This window comes from Neodiprion lecontei, chromosome 1 (assembly GCF_021901455.1).
Source record: "Neodiprion lecontei isolate iyNeoLeco1 chromosome 1, iyNeoLeco1.1, whole genome shotgun sequence".
NCBI lineage: Eukaryota > Metazoa > Arthropoda > Insecta > Hymenoptera > Diprionidae > Neodiprion > Neodiprion lecontei.
This window is the reverse complement of record NC_060260.1, coordinates 3,175,729-3,195,560: the sequence shown is the minus strand read 5'-3', so window position 1 is coordinate 3,195,560 and position 19,832 is coordinate 3,175,729. Positions and strand designations below refer to the sequence as shown.

Sequence of the window (19,832 nt, the reverse complement as noted above, 5' to 3'; positions counted from 1 at the left end):
GGCACGTTTGATTTTCAATACGCAAAGGTATTTTAATGGGCCAACGTTAACCACGCGTATTGCATATTTACTCACCACTTACCTAACCTAACTCACTCGCTCGACACTGATCCTAGGCCCACCCGCCAACCAGAACTTGGCAGAATGCCTCCCCGAAGCTCGTATCATACTCTAACGCGCGCGGTGCTTATGTCTCTTCTTCACCTCCGTCCCTAGTTTCTCCGTAACAACCTACGTTTTAATTGCCAAGTCCCGAGCAGCTCGCACCGGGTGATATTGCCACTTGTGGATTAATATTTTACCCTGAAATTCTACCTCTTCATAAATCAGACCGCGGGCTAGCGAGCGAGTGATCTCTTGATCTTGATGACCGACCGTCACTCGCACGAATTGTCCAACTGCCCGAGTGCCCGACTCCAACCAGGACTACGTATACGGATATCTAAATGTCCATCATCGACGGTGACCGTCGTACATGCTGAGAAAAAAAGTAACGCTACACTGTTCTGGGTCTCTGTCACTCAGAATTTACATTCGCCGGCAAACACGTGCTGGGTATTTTCAAATTTACTCATTGTCAATTCTACGTCATTCCTGAAAGACAACTCGGTTCAATCACTTGGGCCACTCGATCAGGCTACAATTACTCTTCGGAGGATTTCAAGTGTACGTTTCTCGAATCGCTGTAAAAAAAAGTCCAACCAATCACAGCATTTCGCATTCATCTCAATGTTTCCGTATAGTTGGAAAACAACGGTATTGTACGGTTCGAGCAAAGAGAAACCGCATGAGCAAATTTCGAGAATTTTTCACCATTTCACGGTTGGTGGCAAAGGGTTACTTTCGGAGGCGCGATTTGCTCGAGCTTTATTTTCTCTGGCCGAGTGCGAAGAGTCGGGTTAGACGGTACGCCACCCTCCCGCCTGATCTACATAACCATCATGGTTTCCCTTATGTACAGTACGCGTATCTCGCCACCCTCCCCGCGGAGTAACTCGGTACATACAGATAGTCGGGCCCATCAGCCAACCACAAAAACGATTACAAATTAACTCGACGCTTCTTCGCGCGTATATTATTAACCGCAAGGGGCACACGAACCCTCCGGGGGTCCGTGCAATTACAAAGCCTTTTGTTTCGCGGTTGAAAATCTTCGCCGACCCGTCTGCCGCGTTCCCCCCAATCCCGAATTTTCCACACCCTTTAAGGTGTCGAGTTTCGTTGGAATAATTACAACCAAGAACCGATGCTGGAGTCGCAGTGCAGCTCTGAAAATCGGGCATGACACGCGATGAGTCATATTATTCATCACGGAGTTGATCTGCGCAAACCGATGCGAAACACGCAAAAACTCAGAAGGTCACGTTCTATTTTCTGTTCCACTTTTTTCTTCTTTCACTAGAGAATATTTTGACGCTATTGCCGACGGCGAGGCGCTGAAGGTCGTGTGATAGGTGCTCTGGATTAACGAGGTCATGGGTTGGTTCCACTCGCTGAGAAGATTAAGGAACCCTGGACAGCGGCTACTCTTGGCCTTGTATAGGGACAACGAGGTACCGTTTTTTGCGTCAGATAAAAGAAGACAAAGAAGACGGCTCTCCGCGTGACGGATCCAACCGCCGCCGCCGTTCCCTTAGTTTCCGCAAACAATCGGCCGCGCTTACCGTTAGGTCGGCAATTGTCACTAAATACGAGGAACGGTATGTGCTCTATTTTTGGAAAAACGACGATCACCCAAGGTTTTTACCTCTCAGGACCCTGCCGGCACCGCGTCCAATCCTAAAACTGTCAGGTACCCAACGCCGGTGCGAATTTAGTGCCCCCCTTCGAGGTCGATTCGTTGCGACCTTGCCCTTGAACCGAGACTCTGCGATTTCCTATAAATACTAATTGGAACTATGGGAATCCCAGAAGAAACTCAGGTAGATGTTCTTGAGTGACATTTTACGGAGTTGCGATACGATGTATTTCTGCAATTCGCATAAACACGGTTTCACAACGTTGGAATCAGTTGTTCAACTTGCGATCGTTGAAACTCACTCGCAAATTTGAAATGAATTTTGATATTATGCAATACGAATTTACGTGGCGGTGACGATGAATCAAGGTTGGCAAGAATTCCAATTCCGGGTACAAGAAAACGGACCGAAGTTAGCCAGTGTACCTTCTAGAGCGAAAGGAGGACCGAAGGACCTGGATTAGCGATTTACAGACCTACATTAGAGTTTAATTTTATGAGAATTAGTGTTCCGAGATGCGGCTGAAGGTTGGAGCGGCCAATATCGTGTCTAATAATGCTAATAATTTGCGGCATGGGGGTTAGGGTGAATATGGGGGGGGACTTCCTGGACGGTTGCCCGCAAACGTCGGCAAAACGAGATGAGAATAAGCGAAATAGACGGATAAGACAAGGAGGGCGACGTGCCGTGCGACGAGAGAGAGAAGGTGCCGCCGGTGCCGGTGCCGGTGCTCGTGCTGCCCGGGATCTCGGGACCAAGAAATAAAGGGACGGCCAATTAGAGGGCGAGAAAGATTTATCTGCAGACGACGGGTGCGCCGGTGGCAAGGGGTAGCTTTTCCACCGGAGAACTCGCCTGTATTATCCGCCGCCCGCCCGGCGGACGACCCGGACAACCCGGCCGACTGGGGCCCCTGTTCCTGGACAAGTTCAGCTGCCAATACCCGCTGGTTCAGCCGACTGAGCATCCCGCGGCATTAATTTACCGATGTAGGTACGGCTGCCCTGCGTTGCATCGAGTCGAATTAACTCACTTGCCTGCTTCGTATGTCGTTATACGCGATAAAGGTGGTTTTAATGAAATGAAAATGCATGCCAGAGAAATTGACGGAGACCAAGAACGTGATGCACCTGTATCGGTACCGTGTCCACGCGTGTTGGAGGAAGGGAAAATCAGAAGTGATATTTGAAAAACGGTCGCTGAAGCAACGTTGCGGGGAATTTAAGATGCAGAATAATTAAGGACGCGCTTATTCTATGTATATCAGATATTTAATTGCTTTTTTCTCGCAAACTGAGAGGAGCTCGTAAATTTTTGCAATTACGGGAACGTGGCTCTGCGGGAAAAGTGGGCGGTTGACGCGCTATGTATATCCTCGAAGTATTTATACACGTATAATACATACAGTGGATATATGCGTTATAGGCTGGTGGAAGCTTTCGCGTGAAAACGCGAAGCCGAGAAGCGCGGGTGTGCTAGTAATAGTAGTTGTATTTAAGTAGCTACAGGTTATGTATTATATGCGTAAGCATCTCGACCGGCGAGAAGTTAAATTATTTTAATAAGAACGCTTGACACCTTAAGTGCCGGGATAAGCAGATCAAAGTGTAACTCAGGTGCTGTTTCTCTCCCCTTATAAATATTTACACACGCCAAACATAGAGTTGCACTTGTAGAAGAGATGCGAGAGAACCGGCAAAAGTAGATAACGTTGGTATACATGCGCACGCGAGTATTCGATGTTGACAAAAAATTACACCGACGACAGGATCACAGATACAGGATTACGGGTAATTTTTGCCAACATTTTCTCATCCTTTTTACTTTCCAACTTTTATACACAGGTTCTAATAAAAGCTTCTCAAATGCTCGACTGTTATTACAATGTCAGTGGTATCGTTGCCATCGACTCTGAACAGTATCACTTTTGTGTAAACGTTTTTATTCGAGGCTGTTCTACTTTCATGCAGAATTAAACTGAAATTAGTTCTGCTCATTTCGAAACGACCGACAGGAACCGGTGTCCGGATTCCGCTGCGCTTGGCGAGCAAATACGTGCATCTGCGAATTATACATGATTTCGGTGGACTAGCAGTTTCTCTCGTGTACCGGACCAGCCATCCAGCAGGCTAGCTGGATGGTTACATCGAGGGGTGGGCCAACCCCGGTTCGTTCGTTTCCGTGTTGTTACATAATACAGGATGCGGCTCGGTTACGCGGGATGAGGAATGAGGGATGAGGGATGAGGGATGAGGGACGAGGGATGAGGGATGAGGTGTTGCGTTGCCTAATAACCTCCCCCGCCTTCGTCCACGCCGCCTCCACACACACTCGGCGTCCGTCGTTGGGTGTAAAACTCACGTGACGGTGTGAGTCTGTCCGTATATTCACGAGCGCGGACATTTACCTCCGCTTAGATACCCATACACGCGAGTAAAGCGAACCGCGGTGGGCGCGCCGAGTAATTATATGAGGACGGAACACGCTACCAGCCCGACCCTCCGCGTCTTCGCATCCCGTTCGACTGTCTGAACTAATCTCGGAGGCATGCATCTGCTACGAAAAAATAATTTTATAAATAAATAAATCGGAGATAATCAAGAAACGACCGGTTTTTTTTTTTTTTTTTATTTTGGCTGACGTCCTCCAGTTTTTACAATGGTACCATTTTTAGCAAGTGGTTGCGGATAGATGAATTCTATTTTTCGAAAACTCAAGATTTAGTCGTAATTATGAAAGTACGTAAAAACAACCGATTACAAACACCGACAATAATTCCAAATGTTTTCTGTACAACTTTTGAAGCGTGGATCGCAACGATTTGGATTTAGTCGCAATCGTTTTTGTTTTTTAGAGAAAAAGTTCTATGTAGCTTTTGCAAAATATCTTGCTTCTTGCATCTTTCAAATTCGAATCGCATCTTGACAAAAATCAAAAGGGGCTAGCCTCAGATATTCGGTAACTTGTTTTCACGAATCGCGACCCCGGTAACTCGGAAAGCATCGTCAAGCCTGATACTTTTCCTTACTTTTCCGTTTTCCATTCCGTGAAGTATTCGAATCGGATTTTTTCTTCATAAATGAATTGCGAAAATTATACGGATCGCACGGTGCACGGTCATTTCCGTCTCCAGCTGGTCGGCTCGATGCGCAGGCATCGCATAGACATACACGCATGGGAAAGATTCTGTGTTGAAGCGAATCCGCATCCACCTTCATCTCAATCTCCATTTCCACCACCGCATTTCTTTATACCCCCTTTCCGAGAGCGTCGTTCTCCTCTTCCTCCAGCGGCTCCTCAGCCGCGGGAGAACTTAGTGGGATTCAATTACCGCAACGTCTGCGAGGCACGCTATTCCATCCCCCCAAACGAGGCGGAGTAAGAGGGCTTACCTTACCCCCGTGCACCAGCCAACGGACGGACCGACCGACCGACCACCCGCTCGCTCAAACCCCCTTCTTCCATCACCCGAACAACGAACAGGTGCTCTTTTGTCTGCTGTAAATTGCGCCCCTGTTATCCAAAGTAAAGCGGCGGTTTTATCCCTGCGCCATGCCCCCCTTCTCCATACAGCGCCGCGAGGAGATGGATGTACCGCATCTTACCCAGGGTAAATTGATCGCCCTTTTGCTAAGGCGTCCATTATCTTTCCGGGGAATAAAGAGGAACGAGAAGGAAAAATGGTTGAAAAAAAAAAAAACGATACACTAAATTTCCCGGCCATTCTATCCTCATTTGCGAACGGAGCGCCGTGGGATCTAGGGGTGTTTCCCAAACATACGGCCGTGCTTGCTACACCCCTTAATTGGATTCTATTTCGCGTATATTCATCCCCTTTCATCAAAACCGTCATAACCTGGTCTCTCTTCGCGCCGAAATTCACAAGTCGTTCGATGACCGACGTATATTACGTACCGTCCGCACATGCCGTCGATCATTTCCAGACTCGGTATAGTAGCTGGTATTGTGTAATTTGAAGGCGAGTACCGTGCGTACGCGTAAAACTACGAGGTTAGCGGATGATGATTCGGGACGCGGGATATAGGACCACGATGCCTAGGCTTGAAGCAGGTTCGGTTTCGATTGTAGGTACATAATTCATCGGGCGTGCACCATTGTCGGAGGTTCATTAATACAAATGGCGTCTGCTGAATTCTACCCGATCCCTTTTCCCCGCGTCCCTCGTCTCGCCAGCAGCCGCTGGGTCTGGTCGTCGTATGCAGCTGATCTCCCCTATACCTACGCACACACATACACACACGCATGGAAACGCGGTGAACACTGTCGAGTATTTTCCCCGCACACGCACCGACGGATTCGTACAGCGGGACATATTTTCAAAGTCCTTTTCGACTTTCATGAGACACCGTCTATCCGCAATAACATATTAATATATCCCCCCTCATCTCCCCCTCCAAAGCCCCGTTCTCGATCTTTTGCTCCTCTCTCGCTCGGTTACGATCAGAGAGAGAGAGACTTATGAACGCGTACGTAAGCGGAAGGTCGAGCCCGGATCAGCCTGACGGCCGTTACGAGGGACCCGAACCGCCGATGACACTCCATTTTGCCATGATTTTAAGCGTCGTAAAGCAATCGCCACACGTTTCGTCCTTCCTGTCCCGCTCGCTGCCCCTTTGCGCGTCCTCCACACGTCGAAGATTCTGACTGAACACCGAGGAACTTGCGGGTTCGATGAGAAATTGATATCAGCGATTGATTGTACGGAGTATTTGATGATGGCGGATGACTTAGAGATACTCGAAGGGCAGATTGAACAAATTTCACCGTTTCCTATTTCATTTCGATTTACGGGTGTATTATTAAGTACTTATAGAGAGCTGTTGTTCTTTGCGTTTGGATATTTCGGAGATGGAAAGGGTCTTTCTGCCAGCACGGCCAGGGCCGCTAGCAAAGAAGCGATAGACAGTTTGATTATAGATTCAAGTCGCATTTATTTCTTAGCATTGTTTTTTTTTTTTTTTTTTTTCAATTTTTATAATAGTTATTATATTATATGTAATATTACAATGGCGTTCAGAACGACAACCGCCTCTAAAGTTCATACAATACAGGAAGCAGATGCGGCCCTGGCCGCTGGGATACAGACATTAGATCAGATCGTAAATAATTAAAGTGTATATTATGTTACAAAACAAAATTAACAAGAGAGTAAAAAAAGAGAAAGAAAAAAAAAAATGAAATTCAAGAGGTAAATATAACGTATATATATATATATATATGCATATTCAACATACGATTCAGTAGAATAAAGTGAAAAAAATAACGAAAATACAAAATGAAGTAATCGAAATAAGGAAAAGAATGAGATTTTTTCTTCACGTAAATCTTTCACATTTAGAAGTATAGAACTACGTCAAGGTAATTAAGTTACCTACGGCCTAACGACTAATTACGTATGTACGTACGTATATATATATATATATGTATATATATAGTACAGTGGAGCAATGGAGATTCGTATAAGAGACCCACAAAATAAATAATTAATAATATTACATTCCTCTTAGAAATACTTTTCTTTTTTATTTCCTTTTTTTCCTTTTATTTTTTTTAAGTGTGTTTTGTTTATCTTTATCTATATATGCTTAGCAGCTACTCGTATACATTCGTAACTAGAATAAAATTACTATTTAGGGTCGCGCCTCGCTTTTCAGCCAGAGGCGAATAGGTACTGGGTAGGTACGTATCAAGGTATACATATATATAATATATATGCATATATACTTTTTTATTTTACTTTTCTTTTTCTCTTACTCATTCCGTCTCTGTATAATTTTCCCTGCCTTGGCTGGCAAGTAGTTGTACGAGTATTAGTCTGTGGGGGTGTTTCGGTTTCAGTACGTAGAGTTAGTTTGTTGTGTGATGTTCGCGATTCGTCCTTAAAAATACTTCAAAGAGGCATACAGGCATATATTATAGGTTCGAAAAGCAATCTCTATAAACTGTAATTTTTGTTTAGGTAGTTTAATAGTTCGTTATTTGCCACGGGGACATCGCGTTATTGCAATCGTTTCCATACGTATAATAATATATACCTAGTGTACAATTTCTATATAATTATTACAATCTAATGATAACTAATATAACAAAAAGACAAAAACGAAAACACTCGAATATTTCGATAATAAGTACACTAGCTCGCTATTAGCGAACGAAAGGTGTCGTTTTCACCACTCAATTACAGCGCATATGTAATAAAACCACGTGAAGTTTTGCGATTAGATCATTCAACTCGAATACGTTTTTTATTTTATTTGTTTTTTTTTTACGTGAAAACTATACTAGACAGCTCTATACGGGAATGGTGTAAACGATCCTCCAGACCGAGCCATGTAATCGTAGATCAACAACGAAAAAATTAACAAAAAGAAAGAAAAAAAAAAAAAATGGTGTAAACAACGATTAGATCGAATTATTACGTATACATGTAGTAACCTAGTAGCTGATTAAAAAGACGAGGCCGATTTAGTCCGGGATTACGTCGAGTATACACAGGATTTAAAAACGAAAATAATAAGAAACCAATAAGATTCCAACACAAGTTTAATAATCACATCTCGATCAATGTCAGTTATATCGAATCCACCTTTATATATATAATATATATGCGGTATATGCATATGGGTTTATTACACCTAGGAGGTAATTTACAATAATTTCAGACACGCGTTCGTTTCTCGAACACGTCTATTACGTATTTCTGTTTCATTGCTTTTTTTCCCATTTTTTCCTCACTCTCGCATCCTTTCCTCTGCACATATAAATACTCGCGTACGTAATCATACTCGTAAATGTATCCAGAGGTCTATCGTGCCCTAATTGCAACTTTCCTCGAGCCCCTGATCCACACCTCGGGATGGATAATCCTCTAGCAACGAAATGCACTGCACTAATGCTTACAGGCCGCAATAGGCAAACACCTACTGTATCCGGCGAATCGATAGGAGTCGACCGAACACGTTGGTCGGTTGGTTTTGGGGTGTTGGGCATGTGAGCTACGGGAGTCCGGGATTCGTCACTCACCGGAGCAGCAGTCCACTCGCCGCAACCGATTTATCACTCGGCCCTCGTCTCTTTATATCGATAGATGCGATCGATACTTATTTGGCATTACGGGGGTCGGTAGGTGGGTGGGTGGGTAGTTAGGTACTACGGCGTTTTTAGTGCGTTGCGCAGCCTTCCACTCACCTGTAACAGAAAATGAAAAAAAAAAAATAAAAAAAAAAAAAAAAACTTTATTCAGACCTGGGTTCAATCTCTCTGTATACCGTTGTGTCGTTTTTTTTTCTAAACTCCCGAGGCATCGGCTCTGCACGGTTACGTGAGCCTTGTGTCTCCCGGGACTAGAGATTATCCGACAAAATTGATAAAAAAAAAAAAAAAAAAAAGAAGAAGAAATTTACCCAAAAACTGAACACGCGACCGCGCTCAGACACGTAACGGGATTTCGACGACGAGGATTACACATACTTACACATATTTTCAAATGTCGTAATACCCTGGTTCGTCGTTTCGCTCATCTCATCAAGCAATATGTAAAGGATTACGGAATCGTAAGCTAACCGTTAACACTCGTACGACATTCGATACTATCAAAGTTTTTCTATTTAATGGTACATAATATTGCGAACTGGCGTTTTTACATACAGAGGATTTCGAAAATGTTTACTAGTACCTACCTACTACCGATAGATGTCGGAAACTAAAGAAACGGAGGAATAACCGAAAAATCTTTAAGCCGTATCCGATTCGCCCATCTTTTGTTCTCCTATTGTGAAAAAGACGGTGTTATATTCGTCTTCTGAAACAGCAATCTTTCACCGTGATAAATTAAAAAGTTTCCGATCCGCAGGGTCGTTTATTTGTATCTATGCTAGCCATGATGTGAAATATCGCCCGATCTTATAAAGCTATAACTCAATAAATTCGGAAAGTATAAAAACGTGGAGTATAGGGTATATCTCGGACCGACGCGGTCTTTTATACGGGTTATCTTATACCCTTCGGAGACGAAACGTCGCCGCCGTAGGAGAACTGCGCGGGGAACTTTGAACCGGGGATTCCATTTTGATGAATGTCTATCTAAAACCGGACGCAGTTCAAGTTAATAAAAATTTCTCCGTACATAACAACACACATCTACGAATCACCATTGCACGTACTACTAACGGCTAACACGTCACTTCCCTCTCTTTCCCACTCTAGCTCGTTTTGTACTACAAGATGCAATTTCAGAGAAACACTTCCATCGGTCTCCTTGAATCTGGGCAGGTCGTACAGCTCATCCCTTTGAGGCGAAAGGGTGGGAGAGTGGAAGGGTGGAAGGGTTGGAGGGTGGCTTGCTCGTTCAGCTCCTTTCGTAATGGGGCGATTGCACGTGGTGCCCTGTGTCCGACACACGCACGTTGCGTCTACCGCGGGGAAGTTGTGGATGTGTGCGGGATCCTCCTCAGTCATGGATGTATCGACGGCTTGCCACCGTGGTCACCGATCGAAGAAGGGTTTTCGGACGGTCAGCTCAACGGCCAAGCCGATCCGATGCTCCCCGGCTTCCTTTTCATCCCGACGAGGAGGGAGCTCGATATACGATATGAGAATACGCGGTGCCCGAGGGATGGGGGAGGGATGAAAACATGCAGGAGAAAAGGAAGAGGTCCTACTCTCACGTGCCGTGGCGAGCCAACCGAACCGCGACCAAATATCGTACCGAAAGTAGAAACACCATTACTCATCCTTATAGGACGCGAAAAAGTTGTTTGTCCTGCATCTCCGCCGTTCTTTCGAGCCGAACCCGCAGTTTCATCGCCCAGCCAACCAACACCAAAGATAGGTTCATACTCCTCTTGGCAGAAGCCAGACACTTTTTTAATACACCACCGACTTGACTGTACACCGGTACATAGACTTTTGTCATGATGCAACGTCCAGTCAAGATCCTCCTGGAATTTCCTCTACGTGATGATCATATTATTTTTCTGGCAAATTTCACGAGCATCCTCTGGAATCTAATTTTCACGACTGGGTTTTGTTCTTTCCTGACGATTCGTGGGTTCTTTTTGTTTCCACTTCAAAGCGGCTGTTTGCAAAGTCGAGGCCTTCCCTGCTCCTTGCAGTTTACCTTTCGGCCTAGAGTTTCAAGGCGTTTATACCGGCTCACGCTTTATATATGTAGGATGGAAGGAAGAGTGTGCAGGGTATGCACTACGTATAACCTGGAAGAACTCGCCTTGCCCTGTACGCATTTATCAGGATTTCAAAGCGGCTAGACTTTTTAAGCCGCAATAAATTCCTTACGCGCGTAGGTACGTCTTCCCTCTGGATTCACCAGCGACACTGTGCCCCGCGACTATTTCGCATTTCCTACGAAGCCGGTGCAACGATATCCCAACGAGTCAAAGGAGTCAATGAAATTTATGTACCGTACCAACAGTTTGACTTTTTTTCCTTATTCAAACTCGACTCACTTCAGACCCGATAACACATTTTGAAAGGGGGAAAAAAGGGAGGATGATAAATATACACCGACGGTTCTTCTTTCCGCACTTCTTTCGAATAGATTCCGAGATTGTATTGCTTTTTTCTTCCTCTCCACGGTAAAACAAGAAGACTAACACCAGAGTTCACGATGTCCCTGTTCAGACGGAAGCGAGTTCCTAGGAGTCGGGGGAGCAACGGTTATTATCTATCGCCCTCGTTACCACAGGTTGCTCGTAAACCGGCCGGCCGTCGGCCGCGTTGGGGGTTGGCTCGATGGAAGGGGGTAGTCGTACCTATCCCACCTACCTCCGGGATGGTACGCGAAGGGTGCCAACGGACGTCGCGATCAAGGGGGTACAACAACCTACTTGTATAGCAATTTCACAAACTCTGGATCAACCGGCAACGTGCTATCACGAATTCTTTGACACGGACTACATCAGTTACCGTTGAATAGGATCATTTTCCGTGTCGTTAAGAAGGGAGGGGACTTAATTGCAGGAGATACCGTCGTCTCAATTCTACGTATCAATCGCGGTTATCTATATTACGGTCAAAAGTCAGTATAACGTTAAATACCGGTCTGTTGGAAGAATTTTCGTCTTTAGTTTGGAACCGATATCGCACGACTGGCAAATATCATTTGCTTAGAATTAATCGCCAAATATCGAAACACAGTGGAGGTATGCTCGACCATTCGTTCGTCGAGAGAGCGTGTTCACATCGCTGCAGGAATCTCTACATCGCGCGGCAAGATTATATTGGACGGTGGTAGGTACCACTTGCCACTGGAGGCGAGGATGAGATAGGAGAAGTAAGGAGGGGGGGGGGGGGGGGGGGGAGGAGGGCCGAGGATCGGATTGAGATCGAGTGAAACTTTTTATATCGAAGACGCGCTGTGCATGAGCGCGAATTGCGCGTAACCCCTGCGGGGCAACATTGCGCTGATCACGACGGGGTTCCCCAGGCTGAAGTTCTGCCCGGTATGGACCAACGCGAAGAGAAGGAGAGCGAAAGAGGGAGAGAGCGAGAGAGAGAGGAGCTCGTCGCCATAGCCGACACACCGCAACGTGCCGGCGTGTAGCGCAGGCTGGGGCAGCCGTTGCACCGGAGCCCATAAATCTCGGGGGATATAGATGGCTCCGGGTGTCGCGTGAGCCGAGAGCCAAGAGCCACCCCATGCGGGGCACCTCCGTGCGACGGACCGCCTATCTTACCACCCTTGCCCGGACCGACCCCCGACCCTCGAAGCCCCGCGCCCCATCGCCCCCGGCCAACGCCCGAGCCGCCCACTTGTTCAGAAGTGCCTGAACCCTCTGGAAACGCCGACGAACCCTTACCAAATTGGTATTGGTGGTCGATCCTCCTTGCGACCATTCGAGAGGAGGAATTTACCTCTATTTTAGCCGAATATTTCCCTAATTAATACCGTACGGTGAACCGTGTTTAAAATCGTCGGATATGAAGATCGGCGGCACGAGAGAAGCCCGAAAACATGGTATCGTGGTCGGAGCTTCCGGTGAAGAGGGACCAATTTAACGCGGGCAGCGAGAATGTTTGCCTGCGCAGAAGTGCGAGAGCCAACGTCTGACGAAAATATTGTACAGGGTATAATCTCAACGTGTTGCCGGTGATATCGCGCGAGTGACGCATTACCTCGGATATTCAACAAGGACTTTGCGTTCTCTGCCGGCGCTGGACTACTCAGCGCCACAGGGCTGCCCACCTTTCCATGGTAGGTACACTGCGCGTGGTTGCCGTGTAGGTACCTCGCTCCTTCCCTGAACCTGCCTACGTACCTCTTCGACTTGCGTACTATGCTGTGCGAGATATCTTTTGAGGGCCCCGGAACGTTCGCGAGTGCGCTCGAATAGCGCGGTCAGCTCCCTGCGGAGACAGAACTCGATCTGTTTGCGGAACGAATTCAATGTGGGAGTGAAACGAGCATCGGATGGTGTCGGCTGGACCGCGGCCTGTAAGCCTTGGAGAGAGGAGACCGATGATTAATCACACGCCAAGAGAGTTGGAATCTGAGTGAGAAAAGGAAGAACCCGTAAGAGGCGAATGCGAAAGCAAAAAAAATTATAGAAAAAAAAAAATAACGTGGGGCGAGGCAAGGACTTATCTGCTGCACTACTCTCTGTCCGTTTTTTCGTTTACTCATTCGTCCCAGGATCCGTTCTCTTTCCAGACCTTCGCGACATTTTCTAGACTTCAGAGAAATTCTAGAGATCTTTGGATACACGACGACTATCTTCATCCGTATTTCATCCACAGGGTGAATTTATTCTCTCTCATACTCCAGTCGACGAAAGAAAAAAGAATAATCCCACATCCTACGCTTCTTCGTTCGAAATTCTGATTCTAATCAATACCGCGAAGTGCGATTGGAAGAGTTCAATGTAAGGCGGAATTGACGAACGATTCTTTTTCCGATGGATGCTGATCGTTCGCTGAAGTACAGGGCCTACCGTTTCGATTCGTCTGATTGTATCAGATGTATCAGAAGAAGCCGGTGGGGGGAGGAGTGGACAAGGAAAAACTTGGTTAGAAACCTAGAGGCTATCCGGAGACCCGTCGAATCCGTGGAATTGAATTTTTCCCACGGGCCACCTGCCCGTCGTGCACCTAAGAGACTTAACTTTCTATAAAGAAAGAAATTGGGTTCCTCGTACTGGATGACTGAGTGACGCGACGCGACACGGGAGACAGACGAAGGAATAAAAAAGCATAGGAAAGAAATGAAGGGAAGAAAGTGGAAAGAAGAAAAAAACAAGAAGAAGCACGAGGAACTTGCAAGTTGGTATCGCGTCAAAGTGGAGCGGCAAGTATAGGTATACGGTTTATATGGATAGAAGTTGTGTTCGCTCGGTCACGGGTAATGGTTTTATGAGCGTCAAGGGTGATATAAAGAAAATGAAAAACACCGTGCTGCCAACATGGACGGTGTGGGCCCGAACGTATATAACTAACTACGCTTTGTCCCCTCTCCGCGTCTCCCGCTTTTCTCCTTCGTCTCGTTCTTCTTCTTCTTCCTCTCAAGTTCGTACGGTAGGTGAGCAACTCCTGCGTGGCTCCGTTGGCGCGGGTACTGCGGGTGGGTGTGGGTGAAACTTTCTGTATGTACGTACATGGGAAGAACCATCCCCCATCCCTGAGACGCGGACTCCCTGCGGAGTGTATCACAATTAGCTCGCTCTCTTTCCCTGCCTGCTCCACCTCGTGTTATACCACCGCCTCCGCAAACCCCCTTGCAGAAACTTTAGAAAGCTTATTTCAATATTACGATGAATAAGCGAGCTTACGACGGCACCCGAGCTGTATTAAGCCGCGGTAAAAGTTAGTGGATCCGACGCCACCACGCCCCCGATCTTCGCCTACCAGCTACGTACAATTTTCGTGCGAGGATGCGTCGTGGTGTAGTATTATGCGTACGCATGCACCCTGTCCAATTCGACCCATCGACCAACCGTCGGCCTGTAACTCAGCCACACGCACGTCAAAAAATGCCACGGGTGCTCACGTCCTCCCATATCGTATTATCCCGGCGTATCATCCGCGTTTGCCAGCTATAAATTCACTAAATTAAAATACGAACCCGTTCCTCCGAGGTCCGCCGCATCTTCAGTGCCGTCGTCGTCTTTATCCTCATACGCGTTATCCACATTATATCATGATATCCATCCAGCAGTATGTGCTGCGCGCAAGTGGGTAACGTGATCTGCGTGTCATTTCGAATAACTAATGTCCTTTTCTTCTGTCCCTACGCTCGTGAGTCCGCTCATTCCGACTTAGTTTGAACATGGTTCCGTGGGATGAGATTTGTCGAAAATTGAAAGGGAACCTTACAGTTTGGCAACGTCGCTAGTCGGCAGCGCGATTGCTTGTGTTCGAAATATCTACCCATCCCTGATGCGTGCTAGTAGGCCCTGCAGGATAGCCCGGCTCTTGGTTCGTCGAAAGAGAATAAAAAATGTTAGAAGTAAAAAGGTAGGTAAAAATAAAGGTAAAAAGAGAAGGTCGGACTGGGTTTTGTGTTCGTTGGTTCTCTAGCGAGCGGGACCGTATGTTGGGTGCATCCCATCCCAGCGGGGGAGTGAGCCAGAACACCAGCACCCTCTCTTTCCCTCAAGTTCTCTGTTATTTTTTTAGCTTCTCTTCCCTTTTCTTCTTTCTTCTCCTTCGCCCGCAAAGAGCATCGGGAATTCTGGAAGTTTTTAGAGTACAGCACCACTCATTGTTGTGCAAATGTTGCCCCGCTGCAGTATCGTCGCTACTGTAACCCGACCGAACTATATCATCGTGCACCCCGAATCCCGCGGTAGCCCGACCGCTCTCCGTTCAAAAAATGTTAATATCTTCAGGAAACCGGATATTCCGCGTTTTACATCTACATATGTACCGAATTTAAATCAGCCCCCCTGCACTTTCTAATTGCAATCTTCCGGGAGGTGTTTGCGCTCTCAAGTTCCACCCTTAACACCGAATTTTTGTGTTCCCCAGACTATGCGATCGAACGTTGATGAAACATCACGCGGAAATCTATTCGTTCCGGTGATTGCGTTTGGTTGAAATTTGAAGAGAAACGAGCTTCTGCGTGAGCTCCGAAATTGAATCGAAACTACATGGTTGCGTGTGAGTTCGACTTCTGGTCGAATTCCAAGCCGATCGATGCGATCACTAATACGAAGAATGAAGTACCCTGAACAATTTAAGCAGGCTTCGAAACATGGTTGGGCCCGACGCGACCTGGGAAGCCTTGCAGCATCTAGCGGATGTTTCGTCAACCCATAAGCCTCCCCTCTCTGATTCTCTGGAGACAACCTCTCCCACTCCTCCTCTTTGTCACTTTTCCCTTTCTCTCTATTTATCTCCCCGCCACTTTATTCTTCAAGGAGAATCCCTACTCCCTGAATTTCAAAGGCGTAGACTTTATGATCGTCCGAGTGGTATCACCTAATAACTGCTCATAAATGTCATGATAAAATCAACAAAGAAGATTTAACGTGTGGTCGCTGTACCCATTACGAAGGGCGTTATATGGTAATGACCCGCAATCAAAACAAATCGTAAAATAGCGATACGTGGCCAACGGCAAAGTCGGCGTTCCCGGAACAAGATTAATGCTCAAGACATTAGTACCTGCTATTCCCTGGTGACATTGAAACCCAACTACTACCTCTTAAGCACGTTTGGTAGATCTGCCTCAATCTGTCACTGACCATATACATCACGTCGCTTCTTTACTCGATTGACTATATTTGTCAAAGATGGCAAAGAAGCGATAACGCAAGAGAAATTTAAACACCATTTCCATGTTGGGTGGACTGCAAAAGCTGCTTTGATGAACGATCCGGTCTCTGATCGAGGATGAAAAATGTGGGTAATCGACGGTGGTGGACGGCTGATGAAGTGCAGATTTTAAAAGACCGCGGACAATCTTTGCACCGACACGAGGCCATCCTGTACAAATGTCGGCGAAAGCGTGGCGCTACAGAGTGACTCTGTATAGGGGTAGGTCGGGAGATGATTGCAGGAAGGAAGCAGTTAGGCCCGGTTGAAGTCGTTAAGCCAAGTTTACGAGGTGCTACCGCGGTAACGCAACCTGTAAATCTCGAAGGCTCTCTCGATTCGGTTGGCGCCTCCGTGTACCAGAGGTGGTGGTATTCCGTGGCCCGTCCGTTCCTTTCGAATATCAGCGTAAAAGGCCAGGCGGGGGCGATGGCGCGTGCCCATAGATGCTGGCAGTACGTGGGTGTCGGTTTGGCCGTTGCACTGTCGTTACTACTCTCTGGTCGCGACCTGGAAACGCGGAAGACGAAGGGCGTCTAGGGGCTAATGGTCTCCCCGGGGCTGAGGAGGAAGGGTTGACTGACGATTTCGAGTTGCGGGAGAGTCGCGGGAAGCGGAGGCGGGGGCACGGCTACTGGGCTACTACCTACTTGTCGCACCGCTGATGCCTTTATGGATCATAAATGTCTCCTTTTACAAGCCAATAAAGATCACCGACCATCGCATCGTTTGACGGCAGCGCGGTGGGCTGGCATCAATCTGTCGAAATCACGTTTTACTACCTAATAAAACGTCTATTTTCATTTCAAAAGCCAGACCGAAGCCAGACTGCGGTATTGAACTATACCTACACCGAGCAGTCCCCCGGCGCTACGGTAATCCGCGCTCATTCACATTCATAGGAGCTTCCACTTGCTGTACCAACGTTGGCGCATGTCCGTTTTCTCACCAAGCCAAGCTCCTCGGGCACGTGCCGCGCGTCTCGGTTACCGGCTGAACAATGAAAACAAACCATAAACCCCGGTTACTGGTAATCGTCGGACTACCAACGAATAATCACGCTCGTTGGCCATTCTTACTTAGCCGGTATAGAAGGGCTCTAAATTAACCGTCATACCGATCGAAGGAGACGGGGAGGACACGCCGGTAAAATAGAAATGGAGTATGGCCCTGTGAGTAACGTTGATTCGTGCTGCCATCTCCTCACCGAACGACCAACCAATAAAGTAGTCCCACCAGGCGTAGTGCTACACCGTTTCGTCTTTCGCTCGTTATCTTTGAATTTAAAATAACACTTTCTCCGTGCTTTATCACTGTATTTTAAAGTTGCGCTCAAAAATTGAAATATTTGAATAATTCTTTCTTGTTTTTTTTATAATTTATCGTTTCTCAAATTCTTGTCTTTTCTTCACTCTTTTTTTTTTTTAAATTCAAAACTGACTTTCAACCAAGCATCAATTATTTCTCTGGAAAATTCACGTGATTTCGAGGGTAAAAAAATAAACCATAAAATTCAAATTCTTGGCTCGACAGTCGAGATTCGCGCGCGCGTAAGGTTATTATGCAACAGGAAGGCTGCCCTCCTAGAAAGCCCTCCTCTCTATGCCACGCCCATTTTACTTCGGAGGGTCAAGCAGCCATAACTAAAACGACGACAGTTAACGCCGCTAGATGGCACCGGCGTCTGTACAAAAGCATGATTACAGAGAGACGCACGCACGCCGTGTCAGACAACACAAGCTAATAAAAACGCCTTAACCCCTGGCTCGCTCGAAATTACTCGCCTACTACTCTTCCGATTTTCACTGCTTCTTAACGGGGTTCAATTAACTAGCAAATAAGCCGATCGACTAAAATCGATACCCACGGTGATTTGGCGATGATTTTTCATCACCGATTGTCTATATGATCCAGATTGCCAGACTATGCCGTTTGGAATTGTCGGAATTCATTGAAACTTTGGAATTTTTATCCTCTACAGTTTTTCAATAAAGTCAAACACTACCTTCCGCAAGATTGTTGATCAGCTTGTTCAATATTCGATTTAACACCTTAGAATTAAACATAGACACCTGATCTTCAGTAATTACTCGATAATTTTTGGCAGTGCTGTAAACAAGAGATTGCGCAAGTCCGATCAATCAACCGCGGAGCAATGGTCAAGCTGTAATTCCTGGCTATGGAAGGTGCTACACTAATTACACGTTCCCGGTGTCGGTTAATTTATCAAGCACTAGCTACACAGCTCAAACTGTGTAATAACATCCACTTGACGCTGCGAATGACTCGTTACAGCATTCTCTACGACGCGTTGCTGCGTTTGTTGTACTCGTTAAAACCGGTATTCCAATAAATAAACGTATTGGCATCCGTGATGCAGGACTGCACGACACGCAAAGCGAGATACGACCGGCAAACGCGTGGCTCGAATTCCGATACGCCAAGTCCAAAACGGTCGCCGCCAATCGTTGACCATCGACGGATGACCCCTGGAATTGGAGACGAAACGAATGAATAAACTGAATCAGATTTCATGGATCGGCCCCCTTCGTCAAAGAATCAAACTCTGATTCGACAATAAAGTGCCATTCAGTGCCTGCTTTGTTATAGGTACCTTAAATTTTTTATACGTCAATAGTTGCGGCGGATTGGTAGCTGTAAGTTATCTTAATGATCCAAGAAATCTTTAACGTATACTGGTTGTAAACAGAGAGAATTTTAGCATTTTAATTTTTTTCAAGCTTTAATTCACCGGATTGCGGATATAAATTTCCCATGAATAGGACCAACATATTTGCATGCTGAATTTTGAAACGCGCGTAAGTCTCACTTGTGCTCGTTTATCCGACGTTACTTTTGGGTATAAATCTGATGATTAGAGAGATAAAAGCTTACATAAATCTACGGTCGTTGAGAATTTCGAGGAGAGCTTAATTTAGGTTGAGCCTCGACGACAGGAATTTACGACGAATCGTGATCCATCGAACAACGTTGAAACCGCGGTGCCTTATTTCCAAATCCAACAGTTCACTAACCAACGTAGCGAGCTCTACCGGTTCCCACTTTAAAAGACGTAGACGATGAGACGACGGCCGTCAGAAAAAACATGGCAACGCGGGAGCGCGCGTCCATCTATAGGTATATGGGTAGAACGTGCTTATTTCAGGGTACAAAGCAGCCACACAAATCAGGGCCTAACCGGTGCCGGCTTCTCTACTTTCCCTTTTTTTTTTTAACTTCACTTCACTACCGCAGAAGATCCGGAGAGAGGTATGTATCGTTATTTCTGAAAACATCTGGAAG

The 19,832-nt window shown here is 46.3% G+C and overlaps 1 protein-coding gene across 3 annotated transcripts in view; it reads right to left on the bottom strand.

Moving 5' to 3' along the window:
- LOC107216756 (homeotic protein ultrabithorax-like) overlaps nucleotides 1-19,832 on the bottom strand; it is a 118,983-nt gene that overhangs the window by 15,631 nt on the left and 83,520 nt on the right. For 2 of the 3 annotated variants that reach the window (XM_046730069.1, XM_015654043.2), the window contains one exon: nucleotides 7,503-8,948. The exons of the other annotated variant lie outside the window; for it this stretch is intronic. The gene's annotated coding sequence lies outside the window, so the exon portion shown is untranslated. Of the gene's footprint in view, nucleotides 1-7,502; nucleotides 8,949-19,832 lie in introns of those variants that run through there. 3 annotated transcript variants of the gene reach the window in all.